The sequence below is a fragment of the Alosa pseudoharengus genome, unplaced genomic scaffold, assembly GCF_046254945.1.
Source record: "Alosa pseudoharengus isolate Yale_2024_CS ecotype anadromous, Long Island Sound unplaced genomic scaffold, YU_APseudo_1.1 YU_APseudo_1.1_scf_3, whole genome shotgun sequence".
Lineage (NCBI taxonomy): Eukaryota > Metazoa > Chordata > Actinopteri > Clupeiformes > Clupeidae > Alosa > Alosa pseudoharengus.
The window spans coordinates 45,729,164-45,751,018 of NW_027468718.1; the positions used below are offsets into that span (position 1 = coordinate 45,729,164).

General features: G+C 39.8%; 1 protein-coding gene and 1 long non-coding RNA gene across 2 annotated transcripts in view; both read left to right on the forward strand.

The window, feature by feature from the left end:
• The window catches only part of LOC143100881 (zinc-binding protein A33-like), a 102,162-nt gene that overhangs the window by 5,600 nt on the left and 74,707 nt on the right, over positions 1-21,855 (forward strand). The window lies entirely within an intron of this gene.
• On the forward strand, positions 13,138-14,970 carry LOC143100878 (uncharacterized). Its single transcript, XR_012981959.1, has 3 exons — positions 13,138-13,343; positions 13,997-14,109; positions 14,713-14,970. It is a non-coding gene; the product is annotated as an uncharacterized LOC143100878 (long non-coding RNA).

Genomic DNA, 21,855 nt, shown 5'->3' on the forward strand with positions numbered 1-21,855 from the left:
TCCTGAGTCTTGTTATAGTTGTATTATCAGAAACTCACTGTTGTGAGTGTTAAACTGTGTTAACATCTTCCTTTATAAACAATAGCCTACAATACACATATTACGTGATTATAACCGAAGCTACTGTGATCTAGGATAAAAAGCTCCTTATGGTAGTCTACCGCGGTAGTGTTATGTTATGGACGGCAATATGCACAAGGATACTTTTAAAGCCTATTGCGCAGTTTATCCTAGTTGTTTCATTGTTTAGCAAGTATATCAACAAGTCATTAAAAACATCTGTAGGCTCAAAAATGTAGCCTAGGCTACTTACCCATCCAACTTGTTCGTTATTGCCGGGTGTTGATGATGGAGTAGGGAGTTGCCGTTTTAAATACCGCAATAAAACCAGATCGAAGCTGAACAAATTGCGAAGCTTCATAATACACTATGCGGAAGACAGCGAATGATAAAGCCTTAATGGGCGGTAGGCTATAGCCAAATAACAGCTGTAGAGCTATGACGGGACCGGTGTTCCAGTTTAGATGGTGAGCAGGTTAACTTGTGATATTTGCATAAAATCCGTGAATATTCAACAAGACCCTGCCTACTTGTTAACAACGCTTTGCTCTGCCTCTGCCCTTCCAGTGCTGGAGATTCACATTTTCACAAGCCTACAGTGGCGACAGAATATGAAGCAAGATCTTGCCGAAAACATGCGGGAATCACTATGTATGTCTGCTTAAGCATCCACACAAAATGTTGTGCAAACAGGAAATGTGTCAAAGTAAATCAGCGAAGGTTTTGTTGGGTTTCAAACATGAGTCTAACTGAGGCAAAATATTCCAAGCAGTAAGCACCACTACGCCACAAAGAGCAACACTTGCCATTAGTCTAGTAGACTAGTCTACTAGCTTACTAGCTATCTTGATGTCCATGTTAACTGGTGATAGCCTATATTATAACATGAGCAAACACAGCGAATGCATGCCTTGAATAATGCAGATAAATTTTGCCTCAGTAATTTTGCATCACAAACAGTAACAAATGACCCCATCCGTTGCTCGTTTTTTTGTGCAGAAACACACATTGTGATGCGCAAAAATTATGAAGATCACTTGTGGGCCTCGAACTGCTCACTAAAATAGCAAGCTAGCAGTAATAGGCCACCCTGCTAACCAATTGCACCACTGGTTATTATGTATCTATGCAATAGCATGGTGTTCCTATTAAATGAATGTAGGTCTATGTTGTCTTGTGACAGCTTTGTCAATCGATCAAGATATTCATTATAGCAAACATCTAGGCTAAGTGAATGTTTTGCAACAGGCTGCTGAACGAGCAGTAAGTAGCCTAGGCTAAACTATTTTCTAATTTAGGCTACGTGGGAATCTGAAACAGCAACATCTGTCATCAAACTCTCTAGCTACATCGAAGTTTTGTAATATATGCTACCATGATAACCATTTTGTGTCGTCAAAAGGCATGCATTCGCTGTGTTTGCTCATGTTATAATATACCCAGATAGCAAGCACACGTTGTCACAACGTTGCCATTGGTTGGCAGTGTCGGAGGTGGAATTTCAACGTTGAAACAATGTCACAACAACCGCAGCGCCTCAAGCAATTGTATATAGAATGTTGGTTTATAGAATGTTGGATTGTTCTGCGACAAGCTGCGTCAAACAAAAATATTTAGAGGATCTACAACGTTGAAACACAGTCACGCCAACGGCAGTCCACCGACTGGCTGCAACTGCAGCGAATGTCAACAACGCAAGATTTCGGGTTTTATTATTATTATTTATTGCATTTGTGAGATAATTTTAGAAGTTTGTAAGACCTCTTAAAGGCCTCTTAAAACAAGAGGATTTACAACGTTGAAACACAGTCACGCCAACGGCAGTCCACCGACCGGCTGTTTGCAACTGCAGTGATTATCTTAAACGTGCTAATTACGTGATAAATTATAAAACAATCTTTTTTAATACTACAAAATAACATTTGCTAAATGAACCTTAACTTTTTCAGCCATAGGTGTGTAGATTATACATACCTGCTTCTGTTTGTAAGACTAGGATATTTGTTTTCCCACATGCAATCAAGAAAAGCAGTAGCCAACTTATTCCTATGACCAATAAGTAACTAAGTATACCCACAGAAGTCACTGAAAAAGAGTGCATTTCCCAAATAGGTCAAGCTATCGCAACTCCAACAAAAAGTATACTATAGCTCACCCATTAGAAGTTCCACTCTAATGGGTATAACTGTTAAGCAGTTAGGCTATTCATGGTGGAACTGATGTCCAACTTTCTGGTTATAGGCTAGATGAGATCCAAGCACTAATCATGTAACATCAGATATTTCAGTTGGAGTTGCCCGTGACCTCACCATAAAATATGACTGCCATGGTCCAATAAAGTTTTTCTGATAGAAAATTCCTTATGTCTGACTGGGCATTATTTAAATGTGTATCATAATGTGCCACTGCAATTACACCTAATACAAACAAGTAAATCTTTGTATTAGACAAAGTTAATTTGTCAAATGATTTCAGCCTTCCCCCTAATAACTCACAATTTAAGTGAATGTCATCTTACAGTTTCATGTAAAGTATGTTTGTTGCTGAAAACCATGACACAAACCCAATGTTTACAAGCCCATCATTTATTTAATACTGGCATTTCACAGTATACGAGATCACTATTTCACTCATGAGTGAGTAATCACTTTCCCAGTAGCGTGCCATTAAGTCCCAGCCAATCTCATTCTGAGCTGCAGAGAGCACCTGAATGGACCAGATAGAAACAAAAAAATATACATTAGACAGAGAAATAGATAGCATGGATTTTAAAAACAAACAAAAAAGTTGCATTACATGTTTGTCACACTCATTTTACAATGTACAGTGGTGCTATTTAGTCAATCACCCTCTAACACACACACACAGCAACACAGCTGAAGGTGTGTGTATTTGCAAGCATGGATCAAATAGGCCAAAGGCACATTTACAGTGGTTTCTGTACTTACTTGGTGTACTTAAATAAAAATATTCAATGGAAATAACAATTGACCAATTTCAATATATGAATTTATCTTGTCTAGGTTCTTATTGAATTGAATTTCCCCTTGGGGATCAATAAAGTATCTATCTGTCGATCTATATTGAAAACTATATTTTGAACTTTTTTCACTGTTGTGTAATGATTGATTGGAAGCATACTCTGACTTCACCACAAGTTGTGTTGTTTGAAAGAAATATTAATGCTTTTCATGTTTTTAATGTTTATCACTGTTATAAAAAATGCCCAGCAAGAAACAAGTCAGTGATTGGTCAGTGTACATGTGGATAATGCAGAGCGACATACATGGCATGGTGCTGGTAACAACAGGAAATGGATGCTTCTGAAACAGAGAAATGATATTAGATTAGTAAACAGAGTGTGCTTTTAGAACATTGGATAAATGGTTGCTGATAATGGGCAATGTAGATATTGCATTAAAAATAAGCCATTTCTTTCTACAACAGTAGAGAACAGTTTTGCAATTATGTAAGTGCATACTGTGTGTGTAAGGCGGTCATACTGGTTTACTAGAATGACCAACATAACCTGGCATGGCCAGATAAATCAGCAATGTAGACCGGCAACACCAGCTAAAATGACTTGAGATGATACGACAAGCAAAACCAGCTGAATTACCATCGCAAGCTGGGTAAACCAGCCGAAGCTATGTTGTCGCATGAGTTTTGCTGGTCTAGCAGGTCAACCATCATAGGGTGGTCAAACAAGCTGGTCAACCAGCAAACCACCTTAAGCTGGTCAGGCTGTTTTTTTTCAGCAGGGTAGCCCTGACTGTAGCCTATAGCCCTGGTCCCTTGTCGGACCTCATAGTTCAGCAGTTAGCCTACACATCAGATGTATGGAATAATGAACACAGTATGCCAGGCTGTGACAAGTAAATACAAACGTTGTTGACATGTCACGCAGTTTCTAAGCTAAAACATCGCCTCACTATCCGCTAGCTGCCTGTGCCCTGAATACACGGCAGAAAAACAGTCTGTGTTGTGTTACGCTGGTAACAGGAAACAGATGCTACTGAAACAGAGAAATTATATATTAGTAAACAGAATGTGCCTTTGGAACATTGGATGAATGGTTGCTGATAATGGGCAATGTAAATATTGCATTAGAGATAAGACATTTCTTTCTACAATAGTAGAGAACACTTTTGCAATTATGTAAGCGCATACTGTGTAACCTGAAAACTGTTGCACTGATTAAAAAAACAAAAAAACAATGTAATTGATCTCAGCTGGTATTTTGTCTATAATGGAGTGGAATGGAAATTTCTAAGTGATCCCAAACTTTGGTAGCCTAGAAATCTAGACGCACCCTAGCGGCCAAGGTGATGTAATTTGCTGCCAGGGTAGTCTAGCAACTCTCCGTTGGCTTGCGAGTTGGAAAAATTCAACTTCAGTCAGGCCAATCACATCGTGTATAGAATCAGTAAGCGGACTTAACATAATGATGGCATAGTTGCGACTGTTCTGCGTGAATTCCCTGCTACTTGAAAACAAAGAAGATGGATGCTGCTGCTGGCGAACAGCGTGACACGAGTTAAGCTTTGTTTAAATTGGCAAAAGTTTGAACAACTAGCTCCGCTGGTGGGAAAATGCATGGTTGTAGCACTATCCTATTGCGTGCAGAGGGAATTTGAAAGACAACCGTTTATCCCGCCCCTTGGACTGAGCACTGCGAATGGTCCTACATCAAGATGTGAGGTCTGGCTCATCAGGCTAAAACTTTGGTAGTGCATGTTTACAAGAATTCCCCTCACAACTCCAAGCATACAGACAGTGTCTTCATCATCCTCAGCCTCCATTGAAGAACATAAGACAGGTGAGTGTGCCTCCAGTGTCAACACACACAATCTGACATCTCATAGCTCATAGGACTACTGATGTGTGTGTGTCTGGGGGTGTAATATAGTTACCTTCAAGGAAATAAAGCCCTCATAAGTACATTTTTCCAGAGTCTGAAAGCACACACACACACACACACACACAGAGAGAGTAGGAGAAAAAAACTGTAGGCTACACTACACATTACAGGTTAAAAGGTCCACTGTGTTCATCAACAATATAGAACATATAGGTTGCTCTCGTGCTTATGATGTAACACACACACCTGCGCGCGTATGAATAAAAGTTAACTGAAATCAACTGATTTTCAATTCACCTGGGATCGCCAACGACAGACTTTGGTCTAACATTAGACACTGTGGTGTTTTGGTCAACATTCAGGTAAAGTAGTGGTTATAAGGTCACTTTCAAGACCGCAACACCATAAACCAAGAACGATAACTGTGTAAATTAGCGTTAGTCGGATTCGCTCGCTAAAGTTAGCTGAAAACGGTTACGTTAACGTTAGCTATATCGCTAGCTGCTATAGCTTGCTTGATGCTAACAGTTATCTAGTAAACTTTACGCTATTGTCTGTCACAATAATGGCAGAGAGCAACAAATTGCTATCAAAAAGGTCTTTAAGACGGCATACAAAAAAAAATACAGAGGCCATTGTCTCTATGCTACAATCACTTAATGTGGAAAAAGTTAGCGTTACTCACGACTCCGACTGCTCCGACCATGGCTCCGACTCCTACATGTCAGGGACGGAAACGTTAGACAGCTGTGATGGAGGAGACTGGTGTAACGTTAGTACTAGCTCTAGTTTAGAGGACATAAGCGCCACCTGTGGTCTGGAGGAAATCCAAAATATCGATTACTGTATGCAAGACGAGGACTTTGACATTGACATTGACAGTCCTGATGAGGAATATGACAACATTAAATTACGTGACGATTTAAAGGCGTGGGCAGTGGAAACAAACACACCAATCAGCCATCTTTCAAGTCTTCTTGCTGTCCTTAACAAACACCTGCCCGATGCAGATCTCCCAAAAGATGGTCGGACACTTTTGTCAACTCCTAAAAGCATAGAGGTGGAAGAAAAAGCAGGGGGCTCCATGCACTATTTTGGATTAGCTAAAGGTGTATTGGTGAGGATGCAGGACAGTCCCACCCTAACAATCGCTCAAACACCCCACCTGCAAATCAATATTGATGGCATGCCACTTTTTAAAAGTAGCAATAACCAATTCTGGCCAATATTGGCATTAATTGAAGAAGACCCAGACCAAATTCCCTTCGTTGTGGCATTATACTCTGGGTTTAAAAAACCATCAAATTTGGCAGAGTATCTCTCCGATTTTGTGGAGGAGATGTCAGTCATCTCCTCAAGTGGTGTTATGTACCAACAAAATCACAAAATAATCATTTCGGCCTTTGTATGCGATGCACCAGCAAGAGCATTCCTCAAAAACATAAAATATCATAATTCGTATTACGGCTGCGAGAGGTGTGTTCAGGAGGGTGTTTGGTGCAATAACAGATTAAACTTCCCTGAGACAATGGCGGCACCACGTACAGACGAGAGCTTTAAGGCCAAATTACAAAGTGATCACCACAAGGATGGTGAAAGTCCCCTCACTGACATCAACATTGGCATGGTCTCCCAATTTGTGCTCGATTACATGCACTTAGTGTGTTTGGGAGTAGTGAGAAAGCTCATTTGGTTGTGGATGCGAGGCCCACTACCCACAAGAATTGGCAACCGAACAATAACATCAATATCACAAAAAATAGTGGAACTTGGAAAAAGCTTGCCAAAAGAGTTCAATAGAAGAGGGAGATCCCTAACAGAGGTGGACCGTTGGAAAGCAACTGAATTTCGGACATTTCTTTTGTATACGGGTCCCATTGCTCTCAAAAACGAACTGCCTGATGTTATGTACGATCACTTCCTCCTTCTGCATGTGGGCATAACCATTCTATGCAGCCCACAGCTGTCAAAAACATACTGTGATTACGCCGAGAAGGTGATCAGAGTCTTTGTCCAAAACTTCTCTGTGATTTATGGCGATTTCATTGTGTACAATGTCCATAGCTTAATCCACCTGGCAGACGATGTCAGAAAATTTGGCCCCTTGCAGAGAATTTCTGCCTTTCCTTTCGAAAACTTTCTGCATCAACTGAAAAGAAAGATCAGAAAGCCAAACCAACCTTTGCAGCAAATTGTAAAACGCATCGCTGAACAAAAACTAAACAGCAGTGTCAGTCAGTCAGTCAATGTCAGTCCAGTGTTGCACAGTCTACTCTCTCACTACACCTGTCCCAAATTCTTTTTATCAGTCCATGCGCCTAACAACATAGTTTTGAGTGGGCACAGCATATTCAGAATTGAAAAAATTTTCAATGCTGATGGCTGCACACAGTTTTTGGGACGGAAATTTTTAAACAGACAGTCGTTTTTCACATCCCCAGTTGACTCCCTCAATTTGAATATTGCTTTTGTTCAAGGACTGTCTGTAGAGGTGGTGGCTTTGTCAGAGAAAACCATTGATGCCAAAATGGTTGCAATGCCTGTCAAACATGGCTTTGCAATATACCGACTGAACCATACATAATAAATAAATAAATAAATAAATAAATGAGTTAGTTAGTAATAAATAAATAAATAAATAAATAATTTAGTTAGTAATAAATAAATAAATGAATAAATAAGTTAGTTAGTTAGTAATAAATAAATAAATAAATAAATAAATAAATAAGTTAGTTAGTTAGTTAAAGCTAAGTTCATCTGTTCATCATTTCAGTTTACAGATCATGTTCGCAATTGTACTATTTACGGAAAAGAATGAGGTTGAAGTGGTGCCCACAAGCTGGCTGAGTGTCGACCAAAAAGTGTCGTTCTGGCCACCATACAAAAGTATGCAACGGGGTAAGGTGGCTGTCCAGAATCAGGAGGATCCTGATGAGACATGGGGGGAGTTCTTTGTCAGGGTACTGAAGAAATATGGTGAGACCCTCCTGTAAACAAACACAGAGAGAAAGAAAGAGAGAGAGAGAGAGAGAGAGAGAGAGAGAGAGAGAGAGAGATAACATGATTCATCATAATGCAACTTCATTTCATTTCTATACATGCTGCAATATGGTTCCTTGTTTAACAAATGTTTCCCTCAAATACAGATTCTTATGAAGCGGCCAGGAAGAAACTGGTGAGGGCCACCAAGAAAGACTCCCTCACTTCTGAGGATGAAAGTTTCAGAAGGCCTAGAATGTAAGAACCGTACAGTACACAAATTAACAAAAGTCTAAGATTCACTGATGTTTTAATACCTGTGGTGTTGTCCTGTTGTCATACTGCAGGCCCTCTGCCAAAGTGGTGGAGCAGTTTGAAGCTCTACCTCAGCCACGCCATTCCATCGCCAACCAGCAACCAGCAAAACAACCAGCGAAACAACCAGTGAAACCACCTGCGAAACCAGGCTCCTCCAAACAGCTACCTGTACTCCAGCCTGTACTCCAGCCACCACCGGTGTTTTCATCGGTCTTGAGTGCTCCCACTACCTCCTACTCACAGCCTGTGACAAACACATTCGGTACAAAACATTTTGCTGGTCTGCAACATGACTGATGATATCATTTGTGTAACATAATCATTTAAGTCACAACACTTTCTAAAGCAATGTGAAATGTTTCTGTTTTTCTATTAAACCTTTCTTACCTATAGAGCGTGACCAGCTAATTTTCAGGGCCTTGGAGGAGATAAAGGCGCAAGTGCGCCAGAACACCCTCCTTCTCCAGGCCCTGGCTAAGAAGCAGCCAGCACAAGCAGCGCCCTCTCTACCAGAGGAATTCACATTCCCAATTCAGACACAAGAACATCTGAGGAGAGTGGAGAATGTGTTATTAGAGAAAGCACAGGAGAAAGCTATGGTATGTATTTGACTACATTGATGACCACAACATGGTGAAAAATTTCACGTTGGTTGAATACTTTGGAACCAACTGCATTATGTTTTGTCAACAGTACACATTCTATACAGTTAAGAACAAAAGTATTCATACCCCTGGCAAATATTGATTTAATGTTAATTTTCTCTTGACCAATATGTTTGAAAATGACACTTCTACATGGCTAAATGTTGTAAGATAATGTGGTAGAATCAGTTTTCATATTTTTTGAACATTTTTATGAAAAATGGCATGTCCAAAATTATTCATACCCTTTTTAAATAATCACTGGAAGCATGTTTATTTGTCATCACAGCTCTCAAAATGGTTCTCATAATACATACCAAGCCTCTCAATGTCTTCACAATGATTCTAGACAGCTAGCCTAGCCCCGCCCACCTAGATCTTATTTCAGGGAGATCTAGTCTGGAAACCTAGTTCATAACCATTTAAAAATCAAGCAAAAGCTATATTCTTTGTTCAGGTGTGTCCTTATAAAAGGTTAAGCAGAGTTGTGCATTTTAAGAAGAGTGATCCATGATCAGCATCCATGATGACCAAGTGGTCCATTTTGGGATGTGCTGCAAATGTCAACCATCAAAACACCATATCCACAGTGCAGAATAGCTATTATAGAAATGTATTAGCTTGGGGTGTTTTTTTCCAGACAATGGGACCTGGTGACCTTCTCAAAGTAAATGGTAACACTAAAACAAGGGGCTACAGTAAGATTTTTGGAGGAAAAAAAATCAGGCAGTCTGCCGAGAAACCCGTCCCAATAGGCGGCATCGGGCCATTAAACCACACAATGATCCAAAACATACAGCCAAACAAGGCTTTCCAGTCATTATCTAAAAAAAGGTATGAATAATTTTGGACACAAAATTCATACATATGTAAAAAAAAAGATGAAAATGCTTCTATTTCCATGTTTCTACCACATTGTCAAGCAACCTTTTGACATGTGGCAGTTTCATTTTCAGTCAGAACAAACATATTGGTCGAGAGAAAATCAACATTAAATTAATATTTGCCAGGGGTATGAATAATTTTGTTCTTAACTGTATAAAATCTATATACATCTGTACATTTCTGTTCTTATCTGTAGACAACACACCTTACAGCACTTGGTGGGATGAATGCTGGGGACGCGGTCAGGAGAATAATGCGTCACCTCATCACAGACACACTGGCAACCCAATACAATTGGCTTGGCCGAGGAGGCCAAAAGAAGGCTTTTGCAGCTTTAAAAATCACTGCAGCTATAAGAGGTGTCTGAATGCCACTGCATTGCTGTCATTGTAAAAGAAAAATTAAATACAGTGTGCTTAATAGACACTTTTTGATTCTCCTGGAAATAGTGCATTGTATTTTCAATGATCAAGAACTGTTACCTGTTCAGGTGCTGCGGCAGCGCAAAATATCACTGCCAGCGAGTGCGACAGCCACATTAAGAACTGGCTTAAGTATAGCAGTGACCGCAGTGGAGGAAGGAAGAGGAGAGCTGAAGAACCGCAGAGCCCTGTAATCGGTATGTTACAGACCTGAATAAGAAGAGGGAAATCCAAAGACATAGTGGCAGACATTTAAGTATATGCAATGGGTCATTCCAGGTTAAATCATCTAAGGTTCTTGCTGCACCATCTCATATTTTGTTAAAACATTGTCTTAATCAAGAATGGGTCCCAAAACCAAAAGCCTGTAAAATATTTCTGTTCAAATCCTGTCTTTATCACATTCATATAATTGTCAGTCCTTAGAATTACTTCAGTTTTGTAGCTTGGAATTCACATTATCTAGGAAGCAATGTTTGAGCATTTATGATAAGTATTATTCATGGGCACTACTATTTCGATATATGATGGCGTCAAAATAGCTATTTAGAATCATCAGTGTCTCTACACATGAACTCGAGCATTGAGAACATTGTTCGTGTACACAGTTTACTAAAAAGAAAGGTTTTGGACAACTCACTCCTTGGCTGGCATGATGGCGGCGAGCAGAAAAACTAAGTTTTTAAAAACCTTTCTTTTAGTAAACTCTGTGTACACAAACAATGCTCAAGTTCATGTGTAGAGACACAGATGACTTCGATCAAAGTTTCATGTTGTGTCGAGCCTTCTTGGTGTTTTAAAAATAGCTATTTTGATGCCATCATGTATCAAAATAGTAGTGCCCCTACGATTTCCATTAAAAAAGCCATTTGACCCGAAAACGACGACAAGCTAAAAGTGGCGCTTCGGACGTAGGCTATAATTATGCTTTTAAACTAAAGTTTGACTAGGGTACATTCACAAAAACACCCTAGGATGCATTCTGGCCAGTTACGCTTTAACAGCCCCACTGATGTTCGTGTTCCTAGCCTAGGCTACTCCACCAATTACCAAAAAATGCAACCTCGTTTAATCTTAATGCGCATTTGTTGCAGAGACACCGTGATTTTATATCATCCAAAGCCCAGCTACATTTCTTTGAAAGACAACGATCTTTAAACAAAGCAGGCTACCTACAGTACATAGATGGCAATATCAGTTGTGCTTTAGACTGACAGAAAATACTGAGGCAAAAAGTCCTACCCAAAATAGAAATCTCTCCGATTTTCTATTAGCCTATACATGGCGGTACTCGGGACTTTCAACAACAGTTGCTTATATTTCTGTATTATACCAAAAACATAAATATCTATGTATTTTAATTATTCCAAAGTAGCATAGGCTACAAAATATGTCGAGCTATGTGCTACATTTGAAGAGTTTCAAAACGCCACCATTTTAATGAATTTTCATAAATATTTTTTTTTACATTTTGTTTTCCAAATAATTTCAGTTGAACTGTAACTGGGTGTTGTTATTTTATATATCTTTACTCAATCAAAACAACACAATACACATTAAATAACCTGAATGTTTTAAAAAAAGGAGATAGCGTTTTGGAACCAAACTCTTCATTTCTTCACACAAAAGTAACCAAGTTTAGCTTAGTCTTCTAACCTTATTTTAAGACAATAATTAAAAATCTTACCTTATCACATGTCAAACAGTCACCAAGTGTCCAGTGCCCTAGCTATGGCTAATCCTAGGCCAAACTGACCTAATGTCGCGTGGTTCATGCAAACATCACGTGCATTCATTCTCAGGTAACATTTTGTCGCGTGGCTTTAGTAGGCCTGTGCATGCTGTGCATTTCACGATTGATTGCAATATGAAAATGCTATTTGCAAATGGAGATGCATTTTCAACTAAAAATATAGCCTAGCATGCCTCAATACAACGCAATTCAGATCGTTACAACGTTAAGCGCATTTTCATATAATAGATGGGGACAGTAAACATTTTTTAAAAAATAATTAAAAAAAAAACATTCTTACCTCCTAGGCCTAGTTTCAGTGATAACCTCCTAAATGGGCAATCTGTCACTGATGGTTGTCTCCTTTTCTCCACAGCTACTCAGCGCCAGCGTCTGCGTCAATTGGAATTCAGTGATTCGGATTCCAGCGATTCTGACTCCGAGTAAGTAGCACATATGGCAAACCCCACATACTTTGCATTGTTTTGATAAATGGATCGATGAGCAAACTCTTTTGTTTTTCCAGAATAGTTCCATGATCTGGAGGAACCGGAGCAGCCCACCCCCCAATTCCTTGTTGGTGTTTTTTTTAAACATTTTTTATTAATTTATTTCTTTGTTATTTTTGTTATTGTCAATAAATATTATAAATAATATTAACATTTATAACATATTGCCTGCCTGTCTTGAATTAAGCAACAAGCCCCGAGAGGCCACTGGTTTTAGAACAGCTGTTAGGCATGATGCGCAATTGCGGAAGCAATCATTTCCATATAGGCTTGTAGGCTACTGGAGAACAAGTCATTGCTCATGATAATAAAAGTATAATGTTCATTCATTTTCACGGTATGGACTAGCAATGGAAAATAAAAACAAAATGTTGGCAATTGGTTATAAGCCAACGTTTTGCAATAAACGGATTTTTGTAGGCCTATTGTGACCAAGCGGCAACATTCTAATTTGAACAATGAAGCCTACCCGGAAATGCGAAAAATTGCAATACATCGAAAATCCGCTAGGGGCAGGTCCCAAAAGGGAGCAAATGTCCATAGACCCCCATGTTAAAATGTCCGTTTTCACAGCATAAATTCATGCTTTTACAGGTTGGTCCCATGGACTTTTATTGTATTTGTTGGTAGTTCCCGAATGCCTGACAACTGTGAGGGGGGTGAATTTTTTTCTAACTCGTTAGTTTAGATCGCATTTAGATATTAAATGTATGAATAATTAAGGGCGTGGTCAACTTGATTGACGGCTGGTGTCGAGGCAGCAGACGATGTCACTAGCTGAGTGAAGGAAACTCCGAAATTATGTCTTGGCTGTGATCCTACACACCACATCCTTTCTGAAAATGTTTATTCAAATATCTGACATAAAATGGGTTGCTATTAACTGAAGCCTACTAACCGACACTTTAAGAAGACTTCGCTCCAGTTTTTGAGGTAAGTTACATTCCACTACTATTTCACGTAGATGTTAGCATTATAGCATCCATGTTAGTGGGCACTGTAGCAGCTATAGGCTACGTTAGCGTCAAATCATTTCAAATAAGTTTATGTCGAAAATGATGACCGAATGGCTGAAGCACACACATAAATTTAGTTAACTTGAATAAAGTTAACGTTAGTGAAAACCGATTGTGCTCCCGTTGTGAGTTAGCTTAACGTTTGCCATAGCTGCTACTAGCCAGGTGTTTAGTCAATAATCAGACAGCTGTAACGTTAAGCACGTTAACGTTAGTTCACAAACATACTGGGGTAACAAAGCATGTGTTCTCGTCAAAAAACCTTTTGTAAATACTCTGTGTGAATGCTTAGTCCGTTGTCAATTTATATAGTCTTTGGGTTGTCATATTTAAGATAGAAAAGCGTTCGTTCAGATGATAACTTCAGCCGAAGCATTAGCTAGCTAGTGGAGGTAAAATTGTGAACCACTATGAACCATTGACTATAAGTTGAACATGGAGCTGATAACGAGCGATAACGTTAGCTAGTCACCATAACTGTTGTTAGTTATAACTGACGTCTGAAACTCTTATTGATGCCGTTTATTTGTTAAACACAAATTTGAAACAACACTTCTTGTCTATGCAAAGTTTCCCTGTAGGTGATCCTGACAGGCTGGGTGCTGGAGAGGGCTCTGGACTCCTAACTTCACTTCTCGTCTGTGCAGTCGACTCAGAAGCATCACTTCAGAACTGATTCCGTGGTACTTTGACATTTTTCATACATTTAAATGGAGCAACCTACTGGATTCAATTGGCCTAGCTGTCTATTCCAGACATGGTTAGCATACTGAACAAACATGAATGCATTTCAGACATTTAGAGTGGCCTTTTATTGTGAGCAGTCCGGGGCACATCTGTGCAATAATTATCATGACCTCTTTTGATAAGTCACACATGGAAAGTAGCCTTTAAATCAGCAGGTTTTGGTTGGATACAGATTGGATAATTAAAGAATATGGCATCAGTGACTGGCTATTGTTTGACTGGACCTTGGCCTAACTGTTAATAACTACCTCAATGGGGTGTAGACATGAGCTTACACTGTTCCACTGAAAACATTAAAATACAAGAAATGGTTGTTCTACAGAACTTTGAATACACCAAATTTGGTTTTGCTTATTGCCTGCATAAACAGGACATGTGCAAATAGTTGAATACGCCTGTCCTGTCCCCATTCAGCTAAGTGTTCTGTGAGTTTGTTCATTATACATATTGGGAGTATTTTTTAGCTTAATTTGTGACCACTTGTTCATAGTTTGCAGTAAGTTCAAGGATGTGACATATACCAATATTTCTGTTTTCAGATCTGGAACATTTTGAAATCCTACCAGATGGGGCACAAGTCATTGAGCAGTGGCAGCTTCTGACTTCAAAGACTTTGTTCACCAGCAGACCCCTTGATTACCTTTATTTACAGCATTTGCATCTGTCAGTCTTTAAAGTGATCTAATATGTATTGACTATGTACTAGCTTAGTACATATTAGTTTTTGTTATTTTAGTTTCACAAATTCAGTGGTTACCTGTAATGCTCAAGATATACAAGTAAAAAAAACACCTTTACTTCTGCATCTGGGTCTTCAATTCAACCTACTGACTGAAGCTGACAGATTTGTATAAATGTTTTTGAGAGCACAGGCAAATTGGTTTGATAGATAGATAGATACTTTATTGATCTCCAAGGGGAAATTCAAGGTCTCAGTAGCATACAGACATCACACACAACATGCACTTACAGCAGAAATGGTAAATATAAGTATAAACATATAACAAAACTCCACTGTACAATAGACAGCTGAAGATAAGAAAAACTAACAAAACTAAATACTGGCATTAGTTTTAATGTAATTCACAGTTCAGAAAAGTTCCATAAACATTTCCAAGTTCAGTGCCATCAACAGTAAGTTTGCTTTCTGATTCTGATATTTAAAGAACAAAATTAGTGTTTGGCATAAGTAAAGGGTAGGTGTAACATTCCAACATAACCATCAATAGACATAAAGTGAAATGTACTGTATAGTCTTAATGGGTTCAATATCACCACACCCCAGCCAAACCACTTCACCTGGACCTCTAGTCCCAGGTTAAGAGCCCATGGACCTCCTTGCCGCCTCCTCCCCATGGTGAACTGCCAAAACAGAAAGGTAAACATTTTATTAGTCATAACTACTTACAAGATAATACAATAATGCAAACCAACACCACTTGTTGTAATCAACAAAATTACAGTTGTTGTACAATGCTGTAGTACTATTGTGCGATTTGAAATGGGTCTTCAGTGACAAAGTACACTAATATTGGCATTGTTATGCCAAACACCGGACACTAACTGGATTTAACGTTTTGATAATAGCCTGACAAGGGGAAATAAGGCAAGCTAACCGAACATGAACGCTGGATCGTGAAATGGCCACCGATGAGAAATTTCAATGTCATCTTAGACCAAACTACCACTGACAACTTTAGAGCAATATAGCGATTTCAAAACGTGATATTAAGAGTTAATCACACCATACGTTGACAGAATACAGCGAGCTGGCTGATGTTATCGTAAATTAATTAACGTTACAATGATGGCTGCCACTGAGAATATGAGATGGATAACGTTAATTACAAAACAATAAAGGCAAAGATACATTTTTGTCAGTATGAGTTGCTAAACCTGTAAACTGCTAAGTTACTCTACGTGAGTTGGTAAACCTGTAACGCTAGATTACTCTACGTTAGTTGACCGTAACTTCAGCAAGGGAGGGATAGCTAACGTTAGTTTATTTTATCTAGAAGCTAGAATCTGCAAACTCAACTCTTCATTCTCAACTTTTCAACCGTTCACCCGAATATAACCTTTCAGCATACAACATTAAAAAGTGTCTGAACATGGCATTAAGAAACATACATGAACTTCACGTTAGCAGATCAAACTTACCAGCAATGTTACAGCAACGTCTGTGCCAGTCCATCTTGTAGGCTAACGTTAGCTGAGGTTGCTCGGCTGACGACGAGGCGGGTTCACCGGCTTGCTCAGTCTCATACAAAGCCCCGCCCTTTTACCCATATATGGATTGGCTAGGAGGTAGGCGGGGTTAGGATTTCCCAACGTTTTCCAAGATGGCGCCGCCCATACCCCCCATAAACGGCTTCATAACCGTTCTTCAGAAAATCTATGGGTGACGTCACAGACGCTTTGTCCATATTTTTTACAGTCTATGATTGTGACGCACGACGATTTTCTCCGTGCCAACGTCAAAACAACGTTACCCCACCGGACAAAATGAAGTTGGCACAACGTCAGTAAACAACGTCATGCCAACGGATGATATGCCGTTGTGCCAACGTTGTGCCAACGTATGCTTGCTATCTGGGTAGGCTATCACCAGTTAACATGGACATCAGGATAGCTAGTAAGCTAGTAGACTAGTCTACTAGACTAATGGCAAGTGTTGCTCTTTGTGGCGTAGTGGTGCTTACTGCTTGGAATATTTTGCCTCAGTTAGACTCATGTTTGAAACCCAACAAAACCTTCGCTGATTTACTTTGACACATTTCCTGTTTGCACAACATTTTGTGTGGATGCTTAAGCAGACATACATAGTGATTCCCGCATGTTTTCGGCAAGATCTTGCTTCATATTCTGTCGCCACTGTAGGCTTGTGAAAATGTGAATCTCCAGCACTGGAAGGGCGGAGGCAGAGCAAAGCGTTGTTAACAAGTAGGCAGGGTCTTGTTGAATATTCACGGATTTTATGCAAATATCACAAGTTAACCTGCTCACCATCTAAACTGGAACACCGGAGCGCATAGGGGGGGTGGATCCGGCGACTCAAAACGGGGATTTGAGGTTACGGACCAACAACAAAAAAACCTGCGTACGTAGCTCTGACTAAAAAAAACTAAACAATGCGGTGTGTACACCAGGGCAATGTTTATTAACTTCAGAACTTGCAACACTGCACTTCATGGGTGTAAAATGTAAAAAATTAAAATAAAAAAAACAGCAATTATCCATTATCAAATTATCGGAAAAAACTAGACAAACATTCTACGCATAGGCCGAAATAAAAACATATGGGCTATAGTATGCTATATATTGCAATGATGAAAACCCAGTAATCAATAATCAACTAGATACAGCGTGGAATGATTAATAATTTCTGATTGACACATCTGAATACCTATCTGAACCCCTATTCCCCCCCGGACACCTCCCCCCAATCAAAACACATCGAAACTGACACATAATATGACACAGAGAGGGAGCGGGAGACACAAACACTCGCGCGCACACACAAGCGCGCACACAGACCGGGAAAACAGGAGATACAGGGGAACCAACAAAACAGTCCAACAAGGGTCTAATAGCCTCGGCGCTAAAGTATGCTATATATTGCAATCATGACCACCCACACCCAGTAGGCCTAATCAATGATCAACTAGATACAGCGTGGAAGCGCAATTTCTTCCTACTGTAGCCTAGGCCTACTTGTCCAAAATGGCCCATACAGCATCCAGACCCCCGGCCTCCATTACCCTGCTTCTTTCTCTACACCTATGTCCTTTAGAACAGTGTTTCTCAAAGTGTGGCCCGGGGACCACTGGTGGTCCGCAAACTATCCCAAGTGGTCCGCGAGCAGACGTGGTAAAATATAATATAGATAAGTTGTTTGCAATATTGAACCAACTTATATGTAAATCCAAACAGTTCTGCAACACTGTCTATGTAAGATATGCCAGTTTAAATCATATGAATCCTCTGACACAATAACCAAAGCACAAAGACAATAAGCAAGGTGGTTCAGTGAGTATACTGTTGAAGTAGGTCTAATCTTTTTTACCTAGGTGGTCAGTGCGTTTATTTTTTATTGGTTAGGTGGTCCTTAGTCTGAAAAAGTTTGAGAAACACTGCTTTAGAAATCCATGACCTCACGTAAGGAAGGGGGTTGAACCGGGCAAGCGGCGGGCCGACAAGGCAAATGGGGAGGAGATGGTAGAGGTGGTATTCCCTGAAAGCCCTGATGACATTCCGCGGGCTATCGATGCAAAACTGCTGGCAGAGCATCTCAACTTCTCTCTCCCCGAACAGCGCGTCACCCTCCTGTGGCCAATATTGTGGATAAAGCACTTTAGCACTCGATTAGCTTGTTGTATCCTGTTTGGTCTTTCCCCTATTTCTAAAGACTAATAACAAAGATATTAACATTGAACACTACACAAACAGTAATTTATTTATTTTTCGTTTAGGCGATTTATTTTTTATATTGACGTAAGAGTTGACGGATCCAATAAAAAAAGGTTCCGGATCCAACGTCGGAGGTGCCGGAACATGTTCCGGCGTGTTCCGGCTCAAATTAAGCCCTGCTTCCTGACAGATGTCACGTACATCATTCTCAGACACTGTTTACTGTAAATGTGAGTACAGTGAAATTATCATCTATCCTAGCGAAGCTATGTCAAAGTTTTTTTTTTTTTTCGTCATCTACTTCCTGAAATGTTGGTCAACGATACCCGGGGCATCGAAACACCGGGGCACATGAAATTTGGTGGGTATGTAGCCCCACTAGACTTTTACGAAAAAATTTCGTTTGGTTGCCGGGGGCCACTCCCCCTCCGCACTGGGCCCCCCGAAACCCCAAAAATGCAGTTTTTCCTAAATAACTACCTGAACCGTGGCACCGAGGATGAAGACATTTTTATGGTATGTTGGTCTCAAGGGCCCACATACAACCTAGCCCATATTCACTCATTTGTGATTTGCACCCCCCCGGTAAAAAATGAAAATGCAATATCATTCTGCTTTAATCGCCCCTCTCTTCAGTTAAGATGTTCAGAACTGCACCAAATTTTATGTGTATGATTAACCTGACATTATCTGGGGGTATGCCAAGTTTCGTAGAATTTCATCCATGGGGGGGGGGTCTAACAAAATTAAGTTATGTGTACATTTAGTGACTGTACACTCATTGGCCTGTAGATGGGGGTGCACACATATACACACGCACACACACACACAGGCACGTATATCATCAGTATCGGCAATTAGAACGGCCGATACATAATTACAAATTCAGTAGGATTAAAGGAAAACCAAATATTCATCATAATAATAATTTGGCTGCATTTCCAGTATTGGCGTCACATAGTCGTTGGTCCACTAGATGGCGCATCGTTGCAGTGAGACGTAATTTTGTTGGAAAGACACTAAGCTTCCTAAAAGGACAAGACTGTACAGTAGTTTACCGCAGAGAACGTCTAAAGGTAGGATGATTTCTGCATGACATGTAATTCCCATTTCCTCTTGAAGCCGAAATAAATCTGAGAATGTTTATCGGACATGCTTGTTTTTTACTGCAGGTAGGCTACGTTAATCCTATCAATAGCAGAACGTAGGTAAAATAATGTTACCGTTAGCATGGTTGAGTGATGGAGGCCAATTTGATTATTGATGTATTTGTAGAAAACCATAAATGCGTTTATAGGCTACCAAGCAAATTGATAACAGCACCAATTGTATCTTTCGACTGTCATCTCATTTGCTTATGACCATAACCTAGGCTACTAACAGGAGCTAAGTGAGTTAGCCACAACACGTTCGCTACGTGATGGTTTTTTAATGGAAAATATATAGGCTACCTGAAAGATAACCTGTCTATGTGATGCATCCTAAACACCGGGCTGGGACATTTCTGCTCAAAGTCTCAAAAAGCATCTGAGTCAACATTCATTCCCAAACACCCATATAGGCTACTTCAATCCTCTATTTTCAAAGGTGATTCAATTAAGGAAGAGCATGGCTCAAAGTAAAGTAACTGAAACTACATAAATTCGTCAAAGTGAATAATTTGTGTCAACTCGCCGCAATGTAGATTTATTATCGCACCCGTGATGATCTCCATTTAAACCAGATGTTTTAGAGCGCACGTTGAGAGATGTATCCAGGGCAGGGCTGTACCTACACATATTTGTTGCACGTGCTACAAAAATCATTCTTTGTGATGGATGATTTAGTACCAACGTTACACCGGTCAGATACAGTTTAGCCTATGGCTATACCCGTGAGACTGAGGCGCTTTTTGTTTGTTCGAAGTGCGTGTTTAGGGTGTGAGACGGGAGTCGATGTGCTTTGATTCCAGCTTGGTAGTTGTAGTCTATGCGATTAAAAAACACGTGTGTGTGAAGTATCCAAACAATGATAACGCTTTCATTATGCCACAGACCTTGAGCTACTGTACAGTGGGTTGGGTTCCATTTAGAAGTGTCCACTTCATTCGCCCTTTCCGTGATTCATCCAGCTACGTAAAATGTATTGCTACTGATATGCAAAACTATTAACTTTTCGCCAAGAGGTGGCAGCTTGATACTGTAAGGTGTAAGACATTGGTTCCAAAGGAGATTTTATTTGGGTCGCCAGCATAGCCTAGTGACAATTTGTGTTGTGTAATAGGCCTAGCATAGGGCCTACCTTATATAGCTTATACTGTAGTTTGTGAACAGTCACGGTTTTGTCAGAACTCTCTCTATGCATTTTTGCATTTAGAATAGCTCTGAAACTGGGGGGCGAACACGTTGCAGAGGGGGCACCAGTGCGTGGATATCTCAATCGCAAAATGAAACAATATTTCTATCGGGCGCCTACCATGGACTAGGCTGGGTGAAAATCAAAAGATTGCATCAAAAGATTGAGCTTAACCATGGACCTCATGGTTGCAAAATGCAAGGGAACATGAATCAGCATATTATTTGCACAAACAATAATGGACAGTAGCTCTTGAACTTTGCCCGTTAAAATGTGTATGAACAGTCTCGCAACGCATTTCATGAAGGCCCTTTTGGACATGTCAGTTATTTGAACCACTGTGTAAAACGGCATTTTGTTTTAGTCTACTGGTATTTAATTTGTGCATTGACAATAAAGCTGAATATCATATGAACTAGATGACTAAACTTATGCATATGTAGAAGAAGAAACATTCACAAAAATCCATGACATGACCTCTCTTCTTGATAGCTGTTGAAAACTGCATGGAACTGACAGGGATTGTTTTGTTTAATAATAAATAAATAAATACATTATGCTGCTACCTTCTGCTTTTCCCAAATACAATGTAGCCTACAGGTGTACCTTTCATCAGTCCAGTTGCAATGGATGGACTGTGATGAACTGCCCTACTTGTGATTGTTTAGAGATTTTAAAGGTTTTATAACAATGCTACAATTTTTTTGGCCCAGAAACAAATCTATTCACCTTTGCAGCGCCAGTAGGCTACTTTGTGTGCGGAATGTGTGCAAACACACATTCCAAACAAGCATACACAAAAGTTTCAAGAGTGGGGGATGGAGTAGAAGATAGAGACAAATTCATTAATATGATTTATTTTCGCGGAATGGATGTACAGGACTGAGCGGCGGTCATATTTTGTACCACTATGCGGTACATCTAGTTAGCCTGGGTTT